Genomic DNA, 12,815 nt, shown 5'->3' with positions numbered 1-12,815 from the left:
ATAAACATATTTCCATAGACAGAGAACACACGCTTACAATGATATAAAAAATAAAATAAATAAAAAAACTTTAATAATTAAAAAAGAAACCATGAAAAAGTAAAATATGAATGCAGTGAATGTATGTCAATCAATTAACCATTTACTGCTATGGCAGGTCATCCATTTAACAGCTCTGGACCAGATCATGACTGAGTTGATTTTTCAATGAACTTAAAACAACATTGTTGAAAGCAAATTCAGGTGTATGGGGAAACAACAGCAGTATACCTTTATATGATATAATGTAAGCATTCGAAACAATGTAGAAAAGCCACTGACCTCTAATGTGATGTCGAAGGGAATGGTGTGCCACCTTCTTCCTTTTCTTCTGTTTGTTGTCTATTAGTACAGGCTCATCAGATTCAGCTCAAATTTTGTGATGAGGAGGTAGTGTCATCATTGGGATCATGGTGGTGGACTTCTTGTTTGACACTGAAAGGTGCTAAAAATAAATAAACATTTTCAAATCATCACTTTTTAGAACAACATCAGTTATTGACAGTTAACTGGCAGGTTTACACATTAAAAACACCTTATTTTCATTCTGCCTGCAGCCTTAGACAATAAACAACAATTATTTAGAAAAAGTAGTTAATCATTATCTGAATGACACTACTAATTCAAAAAGAAACAGATCTTCAGAATTTTTGAGATTATACATTTTTATAAATGTGACTGTGTACAATTTTGCAAAGAGTGTCAAACATGTATCTTGATACAATTCACTTTCCATTCAAAATGCTTATAGTTCTCTGACGTACAATAATGGCCATTCCCTGATTGGTGTGCGTTTGCTTAACATAGGGCATTTCTTTCACCCCTTCACTTGGTTTGCACATAATCCTGTCACAGGTGGGGTGACATTGCTTCATTGTGTTGATTTTGTGGCTTCAGATCCCTATTCAGCTCACTGAAGCACGTCAACATTGCACAGTGTGAGTAATAAAAGTAACAAAATGTGCCCTCTTTCCAAAGATGTGTTGCAGTAAAAACGTTTAGATATCATAGAACAGCAGAGTATTATAGACCGTATAACAACTGGCTGTATTATTGTTAAAATGTTTTTTGATTAAAAAGAGCAAAAATATTTTTCCAAGTGATTTCAGGCAAAACAATTTCCTATGGAAAAAACAATGCTATGGAAATTTTTAAGTCATCTAGGAGCTTTTTACAGATTCCCGGAAAATTCCTGGAAAAGCCTTGCTTTTATACCTGTCATGGTGTTGCTCTGAATAAGGTCTATAGAGTGAAAAACAAAGTATTTACAATGTTGCAATCAGCCATTGTACTCGTCATTTGAGTTAAAAAGCTAATAAAATGCACAGTTGCACTTCTAGTGCTCATTTCACTTGGAAAATTCAAATCATTCCTAGTCAGATTTGACACGTTTTGCAAAAGCATAGACAGAGTAACGTCACATTGAGGCAATGTTGAAAATATCTAATGCTGTTAGCCAAAGCTTATAGCACTCAGCAGCCATAAAGTGAAATAAATGAAAATGCCAAAAGTTTAAAAGTCTGATGTGTAAATTGCTTGTATGTAATAAATACTGCACACACATCATGAAACATATTATTATACTGACCAACATCTTGTCCTTTGGCTTTCCCAAGAACCTGTTCTCGGAGAAAATCACGTTCATTTTCTAGCTCTCCGATCATTTTTTCTTGCCACTTTATTTTCTCTTCCAGAAATTCTATCTTCATTTTCATGGAAAAAATGCCTAGAAACAACATATCACAAATAAATATTAGTAACTAACAATTAATACTGGACACAAATACAAATTGATATTTATGACATAGACAAAATGACAACATACTAGTATCAGAACCCTGGCTGCTGCTGCAGCTTGGTAAAGAAGGCTCATTTTCCTCCAGCTCTTTAGGTGTTGCATCGTTAGAGCTCTCCTGAATGGACTCCTGCTGCTTGTGTTGTAGCTTCAACTTGCGCTTTGGCTGTATAAAAGGATCACAGGAATGTATTTTTATTAACCCTATTACCTCATAACCCCAGAAAAGTTGTAATATTTTGTAAAATGCAATAAAAACTAAAATATGTGATTTGTTTATTTTATTGGATGACAAAAGTACAAAAAAAATTTTTTTTCTTTTACTGTCCATCAAATATATATTACCATACATTTTGTCTCATCTCATTTTAAGCAAGTGGGTTGGCGAGTTAAAGTAACACGTATAAAACTTTTACACAGTACTAATCACCCTGCTTACGTACTGTTGTCAAATACACAACAACTTGGTTATTAAAACGCCAGGACCATTAAATGTTTTATACCTAAATTAAATAAATAAATTAGATTAGATGTTAAATAAAATACGCAAAGATTAGCCTAAATGCTAGCAAGCTATTAGTTAAGGATATGTAGACTAATATAACTGAAACACTAACATGGATGTAAAATAACTTAAAAACAAACAACACCAAAGTTTATCATGAAGGACATACCATTTCGATCGATGGCTATGCGGAGAGTTTATTTTTCAAGATCTTGATGCTCTTTCAGCTGTTGATGAAATCCTGCTTTGCTGATTGATTGCTGCGTCTGATTGGACAGGAAGTGAGTGCACTGCGCGGGTCTAGACCACCCGCGAAATTCAAATACACTACCTATACGCGCTACATATTGTGTCAAAGTCTGAAATAGTTCCGCCTTGAAGCGTCATGGCTTCAAATTATGATTTTCTGCGGAGAATATTTTTCAGACCATCAGCGAATATGAACAAAAAATTTGTTCATTGGTTGATGCAAAAAGGATTACTGCGGAAATACATGCATTGCCCATCATGCCACCACATCATGAAATTCAGAGACTTCTACAATGAAAAGGAAGCAGCATGGTAAGAAAAGCTTTATATTATCCCATGCTCATTATTATTCAACTGTGTTTCTCGTCAAATTCAGTGAAAGAGCCTCACCCCTGTCTCAATTTATGTCAACGTGGCCTATTGTTTACAATGTAACGTTAATCTATTGTAATGTCATGCCAATTGGAGCAATGGCATCTTATATGATATTCAGTATACTATTCTATGTATCATGTAATATAATATGTAATTTATTATATTTATTTTTAAAGGGAATGTCTGTTTTATTTAGTAGTCTTTTATTTGTTCAGTTTAATGTTGAGAATGCAACCCTATTTGGTGCATTATTAGATGTCATTCAAATGTTAGAATAATTACAACTCAAAGATTCAAACATGTTTATTCAGATATCATACAGCAAGAGCATTTGAAGTGGCTCAATATTGTCCAAGTCTCATAGAAATTGATTAAAATTAAATAATAATAATAATAATAATAATAAAAGGATATAGTCACACACATTTCTATTGTGAAAAACATGTTTTTATCTAAAATACTTTATAAAAAAATTCCCAATTATAAACTGGAAAAGTAATACAATAGTATTGATAAAATAACTGTAATCTTTGTATTTAACTTTTTTATTATTATTCATTTTATTTTAATCTGTAAAAATGGGTTAAAAAGAACTAAAAAACATTCCATTTGTCCTGAACAAAACACATATATAATAAATATTAGAATTTTATTATAAAAAATAATTGTGTGTTTTTTATTAATATCATCTGTCTTTAAACTATGCATTTGCTTTGAAAGTATTACATTTTAAAATATTTTTGGTGTTGTGAAGCTTGTATACTTATTTTAATTATTTTATCCTCTGCTAGGGTGTGTCGGGATAAATGCCACAGTAAATCATACACCAAGAGCATCCGAAGTGGCTCAATATTTTCCAAGTCTCATCTAAGCCTCCAGACATGGATGCATTTTATTTACAGGTAAGAATATATCATTGTGTGTTTGTTACATAATGATTATTGTTTTAATAGAGTTATAATAACTATTTGTTATTATGTAAGAATTATTTGTGTTAGGAGGAAAATCTTTTGTAGTATATTATTCAAGCAGATAATATCAGAACTTATACTTGTTAGCAATGTTAATAATATAACATTGACAGTGAACTGAGTATTAAGATATGTGTTATGATCCTGATGTTTTTTTTTTCTTCTTCTGTGTTTGCTTTTAAACTGTAGATTTTCACAAGGACTCAGGTTGCGGCAAGTGGACATGCTACAGGAAGGCATCACTGGAAGCTCTTCTACACTGACTAAACTTGCTTATCGTCTGCAGTGGAGTCTGCAAATCTGCAATTAAAAGAATGAGGAGAAGAGGTGACCTGAAAATTGGAAAAAGACATGAAATTGTTTTTATTGATGAGAGCAAATTTGGCCACAAAAGAAAGGTAATATATGTTCAGTTACATCTGTTCATACTTTATAGTAAATATGAATGATACAATAAATTCTTAAATTCTGTATTTTTAGTACAACCGAGGAAGACAGAGCAACAGGGCATCATGGGTGTTTGGAATGCTTGGGGTCAAAGAGGAGTTCAGAAGACCCATTCTGAAAGTTGTCAATCAGCGTTCAGCTCAACACCTCATGCCAATTCTCCAGAAGCATGTGAGACAAGGAAGCACTGTTGTGTCAGATGGGTGGAGAGCCTATAACGGTCTCAGAGATGCTGGATATAACCATCTAACTGTGAACCATAAAGAGGTTTTTGTTGATCCTCAGACAGGTGCTCACACACAGAACATTGAGAGATTGTGGGGAGTTTGCAAGGCAACAGTGTGGAGATGTAGGGGAACCGCACAGAAAGCAGGCTCAAAGACCACTTAAAAGTAATTGAGTGGACGTACTGGCGTGGTGACATACATAAAAATGGCCCCCTGGGAATGATTTTGCATGACATCAGAAGGAAGTATCCTGTGTGAAAAGATGTAGATGTTCAGTTTATTCTGTGACCATCATCATCTTTGTGTTAAAAACAAATTTGTCAATAAACTGTTTGGCAATTGATTGTGATTATTCAAGATGTGTCTCATCAGTTTGTTCTCTTGAACCATAAAAACAATAAACACTGAGTTGTTCACTGCAATATTACATGTCTCTTTTCTTATTGGAAAACAGCAAATGTTTACTTTAGAATAGGGAACATAATCTGAAGTAATATTGTATTTATTAGTGATAAATGTGCTTGTTACCTATTAATAAAGGGAATATTTCAGTTATAAATCATTTGTTAGTATAGAACAACTGCTAGTGTTTCTCTGCAAATTTAAATGTCTGTTGAAATGCCCATTCTATATTTATTTCATACTTATAAGCTACATATTCACACATTGTACTGGGAACTTATAAAGTGTGTAATTGGCACAGTACAAGCTATTAGTTTGTTTTATTTTTAGCTAATTAGTACATTGTTAGGACAGAAAAAAGTATAAAGGGGCTATTAGACAAAAATAAGACAACAGCCAATAAAGGCCTTATAAATAGCTTGTAATGGCATACAAGTACTTAACTAGTTACTTACAAATGCAGTTATTAGTCATTAATTAGTGTCTAATTTCTGATCTCTAAAATAAAGTGTTACCATTATTATTATTATTATTATTATTAGATTCCTCCGTAGGAGGGAATCTATTGTAATTGATGGTTTTATTATTAGATTCCTCCGTAGGAGGGAATCTATTGTAATTGATGGTTTTATTATTAGATTCCTCCGTAGGAGGGAATCTATTGTAATTGATGGTTTTATTATTATTATTATTATTATTATTATTATTATTAGATTCCTCCGTAGGAGGGAATCTATTGTAATTGATGGTTTTATTATTATTATTATTAGATTCCTCCGTAGGAGGGAATCTATTGTAATTGATGGTTTTATTATTATTATTATTATTATTATTATTATTATTATTATTAGATTCCTCCGTAGGAGGGAATCTATTGTAATTGATGGTTTTATTATTATTATTATTATTATTATTATTATTATTATTATTATTATTATTATTCTTCTTCTCCTTGAGCCCCAATAGCTCAAAAAGTCACTGGTCAAAAATTTTCTAAATTGGCACATTGATACTCCATGCCAACGGGTACCCCCAAACCAAGAATGGCCCACATTCGCCCATAGGTGGCGCTACAGGCCACGCCCAAAAAAACAAAATTCAAAGTGATACAATTTCCACGCCATTTGTCCAAATCTTCTGAAATTTGGTGTACATGCCTCATTCCTCATGGGGAACAAAAAAGCCTCAAGAACCCATAACTTCCGCCATGATGGATTTTCCCGTACGTTGAAAATTTGCGAAAACCTACAAAACTCTTCTTCTCCTGAACCGTAGCTCCAATTGACTTGAAATTTGGTACACATGTGTAGAATGGACAGTCCTTGAAAACGTTACTTAGGAAAAATGAATACGATACAAAATGGCTGAAAGGGGCGTGTTTATGTAAATGTCCAAATTTTAACAATATATACGTGTCAATAAATCAAATGTAATTTTGACTGATGGTTTTTCAAACCTAACATGCTTCAAGATGACATCACTCTGAAGTACTGCGCAAAGAATGGCCAACATTCGCCCCTAGGGGGCGCTACAGGCCATGCCGAAATTCCCATTTTCTGGTCTAAAATGTTCTAATTTGGTACAATGGTACTACAGGCCAACAGGAACCCACAAACCAAGAATGGCCGACATTCGCCACTAGGGGGCGCTAAAGGCCACGCCAAAATTCCCGTTTTCTGGTCAAAAATGTTCTAATTTGGTACATTGATACTACAGGCCAACAGGAACCCACAAACCAAGAATGGCCAACATTCACCCCTAGGGGGCGCTACAGGCCATGCCGAAATTCCCATTTTCTGGTCTAAAATGTTCTAATTTGGTACAATGGTACTACAGGCCAACAGGAACCCACAAACCAAGAATGGCCAACATTCGCCATTAGGGGGCGCTACAGGTAATTCCCAAAAGTCCCATTTTCTGGTCAAACATTTTCTAATTTGGTACATTGATTCTACAGGCCAAAAGGAACCCACAAACCAAGAATGGCCCACATTCGCCCCTAGGGGGCGCTACAGGCCACTCCAAAATTCCCATTTTCTGGTCAAATATTTTCTAATTTTGTACATTGATACTACAGGCCAACAGGAACCCACAAACCAAGAATGGCCCACATTCGACCATAGGTGGTGCTACAGGCCACGCCCCAAAAAAATATTTTCAAAGTGATACCATTTCCACGCCATTTGTCCAATTCTTCTGAAACTTGGTGTACATGCCTCATTTCTCATTGGGAACAAAAAAGCCTCAAGGATCCATAAGGTCCGGTATGGATTTTCCTGTACATTGAAAATGTTTCGTTTAGGATTCAGACAAAGACATGTTTTTTTGAATTCCTTAATTGGGAGGGTTTATCCCCAACCATCTACTGATCAATTTTAAATGATTTGCCATTTTGAGGAGGAATCCGCATTGCTGCTTGCAGCTATATTTATTATTATTATTATTATTATTATTCTCCTTGAGCCCCAATAGCTCAAAAAGTCACTGGTCAAAAATTTTCTAAATTGGCACATTGATACTCCATGCCAACGGGTACCCCCAAACCAAGAATGGCCCACATTCGCCCATAGGTGGCGCTACAGGCCACGCCCAAAAAAACAAAATTCAAAGTGATACAATTTCCACGCCATTTGTCCAAATCTTCTGAAATTTGGTGTACATGCCTCATTCCTCATGGGGAACAAAAAAGCCTCAAGAACCCATAACTTCCGCCATGATGGATTTTCCCGTACGTTGAAAATTTGCGAAAACCTACAAAACTCTTCTTCTCCTGAACCGTAGCTCCAATTGACTTGAAATTTGGTACACATGTGTAGAATGGACATCCTTGAAAACGTTACTTAGGAAAAATGAATACGATACAAAATGGCTGAAAGGGGCGTGTTTATGTAAATGTCCAAATTTTAACAATATATACGTGTCAATAAATCAAATGTAATTTTGACTGATGGTTTTTCAAACCTAACATGCTTAAAGATGACATCACTCTGAAGTACTGTGCAAAGAATGGCCATGCCAAAATTCCCATTTTCTGGTCAAAAATGTTCTAATTTGGTAAATTAATAGTACAGGCCAACAGGAATCCACAAACCAAGAATGACCGACATACGCCACTAGGGGGCACTACAGGACAAGCCAAAATTCCCATTTTCTGGTCAAAAATGTTCTAATTCGGTACAAGAATAGTACAGGCCAACAGGAATCCACAAACCAAGAATGACCGACATTCGCCACTAGGGGGCACTACAGGACAAGCCAAAATTCCCATTTTCTGGTCAAAAATTTTCTAATTTGGTACTTTGATACTACAGGCCAACAGGAACCCACATACCAAGTGTGGCCCACATTCGCCCTTAGGGGGCGCTACAGGCTACTCCAAAATTTCGTTTTCTGGTCAAAAACGTTCTAATTTGGTACATTGATACTGCAGGTCAACAGGAACCCTCAAACCAAGAATGGCCAACATTCGCCCCTAGGGGGCACTACAGGCCATGCCGAAATTCCCATTTTCTGGTCAAAAATGTTCTAATTTGGTACATTAATAGTACAGGCCAAAAGGAATCCACAAACCAAGAATGACCGACATTCACCACTAGGTGGCGCTAGAGGCCAAGCCGAAATTCCCATTTTCTGGTCAAAAAAGTTATAATTTGGTACATTGATACTACAGGCCAACAGGAACCCACAAACCAAGTATGGCCCACATTCGCCATTAGGGGGCGCTACAGGCCACTCCCAAAATTTCGTTTTCTGGTCAAAAATTTTCTAATATGGTACATTGATACTACTGGCCAACAGGAACCCACAAACAAAGAATGGCCAACATTCGCCCCTAGGGGGCACTAGAGGCCACGCCGAAATTCCCATTTTATGGTCAAAAATGTTCTAATTTGGTACATTGATACTACAGGTCAACAGGAACCCTCAAACCAAGAATGGCCAACATTCACCCCTAGGGGGCGCTACAGGTAATTCCCAAAAGTCCCATTTTCTGGTCAAATATTTTCTAATTATGTACATTGATACTACAGGCCAACAGGAACCCACAAACCAAGAATGACCCACATTTGCCCATAGGAGGCGCTACAGGCCACGCCCCCAAAAAATATTTTCAAAGTGATACCATTTCCACGCCATTTAACCAATTCTTTTGAATCTTGGTGTACATGCCTCATTTCTCATTGGGAACAAAAACGCCTCAAGGATCCATAAGGTATGATGGATTTTCCTGTAGACTGAAAATGTTTCGTTTAGGATTCAGACAGAAATACATGTTTTTTGGATTCATCCATTGAGAGGGTTTAACCCCAACCCTCTACTGATCAATTTGAAATGATTTGCCATTTTGAGGAGGAATCCGCATTGCTGCTTGCAGCTATATTTATTATTATTATTATTATTATTATTCTTCTCCTTGAGCCCCAATAGCTCAAAAAGTCACTGGTCAAAAGTTTTCTAAATTGGCACATTGATACTCCATGCCAACGGGTACCCCCAAACCAAGAATGGCCCACATTCGCCCATAGGTGGCGCTACAGGCCACGCCCAAAAAAACAAAATTCAAAGTGATACCATTTCCACGCCATTTGTCCAAATCTTCTGAAACTTGGTGTACATGCCTCATTTCTCATGGGGAACAAAAAAGCCTCAAGAACCCATAACTTCCGCCATGATGGATTTTCCCGTACGTTGAAAATTTGCGAAAACCTACAAAACTCTTCTTCTCCTGAACCGTAGCTCCAATTGACTTGAAATTTGGTACACATGTGTAGAATGGACAGTCTTTGAAAACGTTACTTAGGAAAAATGAATACGATACAAAATGGCTGAAAGGGGCGTGTTTATGTAAATGTCCAAATTTTAACAATATATACGTGTCAATAAATCAAATGTAATTTTGACTGATGGTTTTTCAAACCTAACATGCTTCAAGATGACATCACTCTGAAGTACTGCGCAAAGAATGGCCAACATTCGCCCCTAGGGGGCGCTACAGGCCATGCCGAAATTCCCATTTTCTGGTCTAAAATGTTCTAATTTGGTACAATGGTACTACAGGCCAACAGGAACCCACAAACCAAGAATGGCCGACATTCGCCACTAGGGGGCGCTAAAGGCCACGCCAAAATTCCCGTTTTCTGGTCAAAAATGTTCTAATTTGGTACATTGATACTACAGGCCAACAGGAACCCACAAACCAAGAATGGCCAACATTCACCCCTAGGGGGCGCTACAGGCCATGCCGAAATTCCCATTTTCTGGTCTAAAATGTTCTAATTTGGTACAATGGTACTACAGGCCAACAGGAACCCACAAACCAAGAATGGCCAACATTCGCCATTAGGGGGCGCTACAGGTAATTCCCAAAAGTCCCATTTTCTGGTCAAACATTTTCTAATTTGGTACATTGATTCTACAGGCCAAAAGGAACCCACAAACCAAGAATGGCCCACATTCGCCCCTAGGGGGCGCTACAGGCCACTCCAAAATTCCCATTTTCTGGTCAAATATTTTCTAATTTTGTACATTGATACTACAGGCCAACAGGAACCCACAAACCAAGAATGGCCCACATTCGACCATAGGTGGTGCTACAGGCCACGCCCCAAAAAAATATTTTCAAAGTGATACCATTTCCACGCCATTTGTCCAATTCTTCTGAAACTTGGTGTACATGCCTCATTTCTCATTGGGAACAAAAAAGCCTCAAGGATCCATAAGGTCCGGTATGGATTTTCCTGTACATTGAAAATGTTTCGTTTAGGATTCAGACAAAGACATGTTTTTTGAATTCCTTAATTGGGAGGGTTTATCCCCAACCATCTACTGATCAATTTTAAATGATTTGCCATTTTGAGGAGGAATCCGCATTGCTGCTTGCAGCTATATTTATTATTATTATTATTATTTCTTCTCCTTGAGCCCCAATAGCTCAAAAAGTCACTGGTCAAAAATTTTCTAAATTGGCACATTGATACTCCATGCCAACGGGTACCCCCAAACCAAGAATGGCCCACATTCGCCCATAGGTGGCGCTACAGGCCACGCCCAAAAAACAAAATTCAAAGTGATACAATTTCCACGCCATTTGTCCAAATCTTCTGAAATTTGGTGTACATGCCTCATTCCTCATGGGGAACAAAAAGCCTCAAGAACCCATAACTTCCGCCATGATGGATTTTCCCGTACGTTGAAAATTTGCGAAAACCTACAAAACTCTTTCTTCTCCTGAACCGTAGCTCCAATTGACTTGAAATTTGGTACACATGTGTAGAATGGACATCCTTGAAAACGTTACTTAGGAAAAATGAATACGATACAAAATGGCTGAAAGGGGCGTGTTTATGTAAATGTCCAAATTTTAACAATATATACGTGTCAATAAATCAAATGTAATTTTGACTGATGGTTTTTCAAACCTAACATGCTTAAAGATGACATCACTCTGAAGTACTGTGCAAAGAATGGCCATGCCAAAATTCCCATTTTCTGGTCAAAAATGTTCTAATTTGGTAAATTAATAGTACAGGCCAACAGGAATCCACAAACCAAGAATGACCGACATACGCCACTAGGGGGCACTACAGGACAAGCCAAAATTCCCATTTTCTGGTCAAAAATGTTCTAATTCGTACAAGAATAGTACAGGCCAACAGGAATCCACAAACCAAGAATGACCGACATTCGCCACTAGGGGCACTACAGGACAAGCCAAAATTCCCATTTTCTGGTCAAAAATTTTCTAATTTGGTACTTTGATACTACAGGCCAACAGGAACCCACATACCAAGTGTGGCCCACATTCGCCCTTAGGGGGCTTACAGGCTACTCCAAAATTTCGCTTTCTGGTCAAAAACGCTCTAATTTGGTACATTGATACTGCAGGTCAACAGGAACCCTCAAACCAAGAATGGCTAACATTCGCCCCTAGGGGGCACTACAGGCCATGCCGAAATTCCCATTTTCTGGTCAAAAATGTTCTAATTTGGTACATTAATAGTACAGGCCAAAAGGAATCCACAAACCAAGAATGACCGACATTCACCACTAGGTGGCTTAGAGGCCGCTTCTAAATTCCCATTTTCTGGTCAAAAAGTTATAATTTGGTACATTGATACTACAGGCCAACAGGAACCCACAAACCAAGTATGGCCCACATTCGCCATTAGGGGGCTTACAGGCCACTCCCAAAATTTCGTTTTCTGGTCAAAAATTTTCTAATATGGTACATTGATACTACTGGCCAACAGGAACCCACAAACAAAGAATGGCTAACATTCGCCTCTAGGGGGCACTAGAGGCCACTGAAATTCCCATTTTATGGTCAAAATGTTCTAATTTGGTACATTGATACTACAGGTCAACAGGAACCCTCAAACCAAGAATGGCCAACATTCACCCCTAGGGGCGCTTACAGGTAATTCCCAAAAGTCCCATTTTCTGGTCAAATATTTTCTAATTATGTACATTGATACTACAGGCCAACAGGAACCCACAAACCAAGAATGACCCACATTTGCCCATAGGAGGCGCTACAGGCCACGTTCCCAAAAAATATTTTCAAAGTGATACCATTTCCACGCCTATTTAACCAATTCTTTTGAATCTTGGTGTACATGCCTCATTTCTCATTGGGAACAAAACGCTTCAAGGATCCATAAGGTATGATGGATTTTCCTGTAGACTGAAAATGTTTCGCTTAGGATTCAGACAGAAATACATGTTTTTTGGATTCATCCATTGAGAGGGTTTAACCCCAACCCTCTACTGATCAATTTGAAATGATTTGCCATTTTGAGGAGGAA

General features: G+C 37.2%; 1 long non-coding RNA gene across 1 annotated transcript; it reads right to left on the bottom strand.

The window, feature by feature from the left end:
* Window positions 1-407: 407 nt before the first annotated feature.
* Window positions 408-1,940, bottom strand: LOC127637944 (uncharacterized). The gene is made up of 3 exons (XR_007969823.1): window positions 1,865-1,940; window positions 1,628-1,765; window positions 408-484 (listed from the first exon to the last, which is right to left on the bottom strand). It is a non-coding gene; the product is annotated as an uncharacterized LOC127637944 (long non-coding RNA).
* Between the last annotated feature and the right edge of the window lie 10,875 nt (window positions 1,941-12,815).

Source organism: Xyrauchen texanus, chromosome 4 (genome assembly GCF_025860055.1).
Source record: "Xyrauchen texanus isolate HMW12.3.18 chromosome 4, RBS_HiC_50CHRs, whole genome shotgun sequence".
Classification (NCBI taxonomy): domain Eukaryota; kingdom Metazoa; phylum Chordata; class Actinopteri; order Cypriniformes; family Catostomidae; genus Xyrauchen; species Xyrauchen texanus.
This window is presented reverse-complemented; position numbering and strand designations above follow the sequence as displayed.